The sequence below is a fragment of the Bombus impatiens genome, unplaced genomic scaffold (assembly GCF_000188095.3).
Source record: "Bombus impatiens unplaced genomic scaffold, BIMP_2.2 scf_0049, whole genome shotgun sequence".
In the NCBI taxonomy this organism is placed as follows: Eukaryota; Metazoa; Arthropoda; class Insecta; order Hymenoptera; family Apidae; genus Bombus; species Bombus impatiens.
This window is the reverse complement of record NT_176468.1, coordinates 862,284-867,831: the sequence shown is the minus strand read 5'-3', so window position 1 is coordinate 867,831 and position 5,548 is coordinate 862,284. Positions and strand designations below refer to the sequence as shown.

Genomic DNA, 5,548 nt, shown 5'->3' with positions numbered 1-5,548 from the left:
AGATATTAAAAGAACGTTGCAATCGATCTCGGTCATACTTTCGAACGTAAATTATAAATTTTGAATAACGAGACGCGTAAAACTGTTAAGTAACGATCGCTGTTACTTAGAAAAAGGCTAGATTAGAGATCAAAAAATAGAAAAAGCAACTACCTGCAAAGGAAATATTTATATCACAATTTTCAGTAAGAAAGGGTTACTTTAGGATATCGTACATCATTATAGAGAAGTTATTTTATTCGCTATATACATGTTTATGTTTAATCGCTATATACATTGTCTAACATTGATGGGAGTATTCCAAATGTTATTCCTCATTGTATATTCAAAATTTGTGTTAATATCTATCACATGTTTTGAGATATTTAACGCATTACATTTGTACAGCCCGTTACCACGGGTCGAACCAAATGCTTAACATTTTCATTGCATCGCTTTAATTATAATCAACTATAGTATTTATGTACACATCAGAATCTTATAAAATTACAATTATATAAAAACATTAATTATTTTCAAGTGTAAATTGTCTATGTATGTTTTTCTGTATCACGTATTTCTATGTGCCATGAGCGCTCAATTTCCAATTTAACGTGCACAGGAATCATTATTTAAACTGAAGTATGGAAATTAAAACGCATGACCTCACGATTAATTGTGAACTCTTATGCGAATATTAAATGATGAATACGACATGACGAATATTTCTTCAAAAATTTAATGTCCACTGACATCGTCATCATTGAACATTGAACGAACTAAAATCATAAAATCATGCTTACAAGGATCTCACAAACTAATACCTGACAACGAGTCAGCTTTGAGCTTGAGGTGAAGAACTTTGGTGTTAATGTTCTTCGTCAGTATCATCATCGATATCCAAAGAACCGAAAATGCGAGGCCACACTTCTAGTATCTGTAAATTTTGCAACTTTTCAATCCAAATGCTCAAAAACGGTGGAACATTTGTGATATCTAAAAATGTCAAATTCCTCTACCTGAATGAAGTATGACCAGGTCCAGCCGAAACATTGGAGGAAACAGCTTGCCACAATTATCGACGACCAAAACACCAGTAAATTGGAAGTCATAGATCTAGACTCATTGTAATGTAAATTCTCAAAGTTTTTTGTCCGGGATGGATATAAGTAATCAAAGATTTCACCGATCGACATCGCTAGCCTCACACAAAGCTTTAAAAGTACTAAAACAATAAAATTATATCTGTAATATTCGAAAATCTCGATTTCCTTTAATTCGGTCAAATATAAGCTGTCAAAGAACCTAACGTAAATACGTATTATTATCCAAAAAGCACCAAACAAATGAAGACAGTACAACCACATCTGTAGTATCTGAAAGACTTTAAAACTTCTACTCGACTGTAGAGTCTGAGCAGTGCAGAATTCTCCGGCTCGTAACGATAGTTCATACACGATTATAAATTGCAAGATATAAAAAGTTCGAAAGAGCAAGAGAGTGCATGAGAGACAGAAATCGTGCGTGACAGACAGAAATAGTGAGTGAGACAAAGAAAAGCAGAGGAAATATATTAAGGGGGGGTGGCATATTGAACGCATTCATTTAAATAATGAACTGAATAGGAAACTTGTTTCCTGACATTTATGAGATGCAGTAACATTTGATGAATACAACAAAATTTGTTTCTATTTATCTTCAGGAAAATGGTGGTACTGAGACGATCCCCCGGTGAGTCCTCTAAAATTTGTCCTGCCACATTGTCCTTATTTGCATCATGACCCTACTTAAGAGGACTGGTCCCTATCACCACGCGCGGTCGGTCGTAGGTGCAGTAAATGACATCCGAATTCTTCATGGAGTTTATCGAAAATTTACTGTTCAAAACGATTGGTAGACAATGTGACTTCGAAAATATCGCATCTTACATTCTTTATAACAGGGGAAAAAAGTAAAAATTATTTAAATTAAAATAGAAATAAAAAGAAGGAGTCGCAGCGCGCGTATTAATCCGCGCTTGGTGATTGAAGACAGTCGTCCGATTGCGTAATAATCCACGCTTGGTGATAGAAGACAGTCGCAGCGCGTGGATTAATCCGCGCTTGGATACAAATCGGCTAATGTGATATAGACCAAAAAAATCAAAAGTCTTTGTTTTTTACATGGTAAGTGCTATGCACGCATATAATAATTCTTAGAAGCATTTATTTTCATGAAAATCAATCGAGATCTTAACCTTATGCACTTCTGTACTTTTTGGCTTTTTGATCGTATTATCAATTATTATAGATATATTATTATTATTATAGATAATTATTATTATTATTATAGATGAAAACTTCAAGGAAACTACTTGCTTTCTGATTGCGATGATTTCTGAATAACTTGCAAATCTCAACATTATGAAACACTTTTTTTCTGTACATGATGTAACTATCGGTCATAGTTTACCAGATAGTAGGAAAATTCTATTAATATCACTACAGTACGTTGTACTTATAATTATGGGTCCGTGGCAGCATAAGCGTCCGTATTAATTGTCAGAAATTGAATAGAATGACCTGGTCGAAAATTGACGCTTATTTTCAGTTTATATATACAACGAGGGTGAGTCTAAGAAAAGCTCCTTGCGCAACTGTATATGAGAAACTGTAAGAGATGTCTGTTATATATAACTCAATTAAAAATGTATATAATAAAATAAATATAAAAATATCATCGATGTATTCGTTTCTAATTGTGCACAGCACTTTTTACAGTCATGCACATACAATTGTGTAAAGAGCTTTAAGATAGCCCAACTTCCGTTTACATGTATACATTACAAACGAAAGATAGGCGGTCGGCAACCAGATTAACACGTACGCTGATAAGGGCGTATAATTATAGACAAAATTCAGACGCATGAAACATCGATTATTTTTTGGGAACATTCTGGTAACTATGCTTGAGTAAAAATAAACTATACACTTACAATGTTGATTTCTACAACATATCTAAAAGTGATCGGGATCGGAAAGGAAGTAAGTTTTCTATAGTTTCACTGGATAGTTAAACTACAAAATTCGCTAAATAAACGATTATGAATAGTATGATTCAATACGTAACAAAAACTACAACTCCAACTTTTTGTGGACGAACTCGAGTCATAAGGAAAGAACAAAAATAGTTACAATTGATCAGACTAGTAAATACTAGATTAATGCATCAGATGTCAGTCTTTCGGCCACACCAAAAATTATTCCAATAAAATATCGACTTGCGTTAAGTGTGCCAAAAATCATTCGATCACTGATTGTGCAATAAAAAGGGCACGCTGATAAGGTTTACCACTGATCGTTCAATAAGACGTCACATCGATAATGTTAAATCTTTTAACTGCCACGATAATCACCCTGCTAGTTACATTGTAGCATTGAAAGTAATTGCACCAGAATCTCCTCAGCTTTGATAAAAGTCGCTCATATATATAATATATATGTGTGTGCCATACTCGATTAGTCACAGGTCCCCCATTACGAAGATAATCCCTCAATTTGATAATGAAGCTATTATAAAGTTATATACATAAGTAACTGGTGTTAACATTCGTACGAAAATTATCTGCCAACAACTTAGAAATCCTTATAAACATACATAACGAACAAATGAATTTTCTGGAACGATAAATGGAACAATTCAACACAATGCTAGATCACACCTTACGAAACTCAGGTCCAATAAAAGCAAATATAAATGCTACTGCAAATATAAGCCCAATAAAAGTGTTACGTTTAAAGAAGCAAAAAGAATTATATCAGACGTACAACAAAAGCATAAGTATAAAACAAAAAAATAAACATAATAAAAAATCAATACAAAAATAAACATAAAGCATTTGACCTTCAGCTGATGACAGGAAAAATTATAAAAGAATATCCTTTTAGATAAGCCCTCTATAAGGCTGATTACAAGTATCTTCAATACAGTACTGCGATCAAAATATTTGCAAAAGCCCGGGGTTAGGTTGGGATTTGCATTTAACGACATCATATAGGCCAATCTTGTTGCTATTAATTATATAGAAAATACTAGCGAGAATAGTACTAAGTAAACTGAAATCAATCATCTCGTCTAGAAAGCTTATTATCTAATCACCAGTTTGGATTTCGTAATAAACATCCTATAATTCAATAAGCGTATAAAATTGTTGATACTATCATTACATGCTTTGAAAAAAAGTTATATTGTTCAGTCATATTCCTAGATATCGAGAAAGCTTAAAATAGCAATCAATTTTCCAGCATATTGTTATCTCACTAAATCTTACATATCAAATAGAAAATTCATAGCCAAATTTCGGGACAGTTACTTCAATCAATACTCAATAAATGCTGGTGTTCCACAAGACAGTGTCTTAGGATCTGTACTTTATATGGCACTTTATATGCACGATAACGTTAACACTGCCTCTCAGTTTCTGCAGCAATCCCTAGTAAGTTTGTAAACTTGATTCTTAAAACGAAAAATGAAACTAAACGAGGAAAAATCCAGACGCATTACCTTTGCATTAAAGGAGCAAATATCTCGTACTGTATCTCTGAGTAACAAGCTGCAGTTGTAAAATATCTAGGCATCTACGTAGATAGGAAATTAACGTGGAAACACCACACCCAGAAGAAAATAGGGCAGACCAAAATAAAAAGAAGAAACATGAACTATTTAACGAGAAGGAATTTAAAACTGAACTCAAAGAATTAACTTTTGTTATACAAGACCATCATTAAAACTATCTGAATCTTTGGAATCGAACTTCGATGTACAGTTAGTATGAGCAACATTAAGAAAATAGGAGCTTTACAATCAATAATCCTCCTTACGCTCGTTAATGCTCTCTGGTACATTAAAAACTAGGATCTTAGAATAGAATCAGTCGATAGTACAATAACGGTTTTTGCTGTGAGATACACAAAGGAATTAGAAAACTGTCTAAGTCTACTAACAAACAACTTATGTTGTGTCTTTATCCCGACAAAAAGGAATTAGAAAACCGCTTAAATCTACCAGCAAACAACTTATATTTTACATTTGTCCCAAGGGGATTGAGTAAGAAACATCCCAATGATCTGCTTAACTAAAGCATTTAATAATCTACGAACAAATGTATTTATGTAACTGCAAGGCACGAACTACTGGGAATATGCCTACAGGCTATTGTTCCAACTCGTTATACCAATTTACCGAATGTTCTCATGAACAAATTGTGAATTATCTCGAGGAAACTAAAAAAAATCTTCATTTGTGCTTTTTCTGTCCATTTTGCGAGATCCGTATTTCCTGACGTTTCTAAAAACTTTATTTCCTGCTTTGTCTAGATTTAATATTGTAATAAATTGTTACTAATCATCGATAATTTTCTCGCTACTTGCTAATCTTGGGTTCTGAATATTTCCATACACGCGTACACAATTTTGTTAATTCTTTTCAGGATAGTACCTGAGCGTGGATATTTAGCAAGTATACGGGGAAAAACTACTTTCTGGACAATTTCGCACATTTTTTGAAATCAACAAAAAACAAGACTTATTTT

The 5,548-nt window shown here is 33.2% G+C and overlaps 1 long non-coding RNA gene across 1 annotated transcript; it reads right to left on the bottom strand.

Moving 5' to 3' along the window:
- Window positions 1–214: 214 nt before the first annotated feature.
- Window positions 215–5,548, bottom strand: LOC117152354. The gene is made up of 5 exons (XR_004462705.1): window positions 5,537–5,548; window positions 2,225–2,226; window positions 1,285–2,096; window positions 999–1,204; window positions 215–916 (listed from the first exon to the last, which is right to left on the bottom strand). It is a non-coding gene; the product is annotated as an uncharacterized LOC117152354 (long non-coding RNA).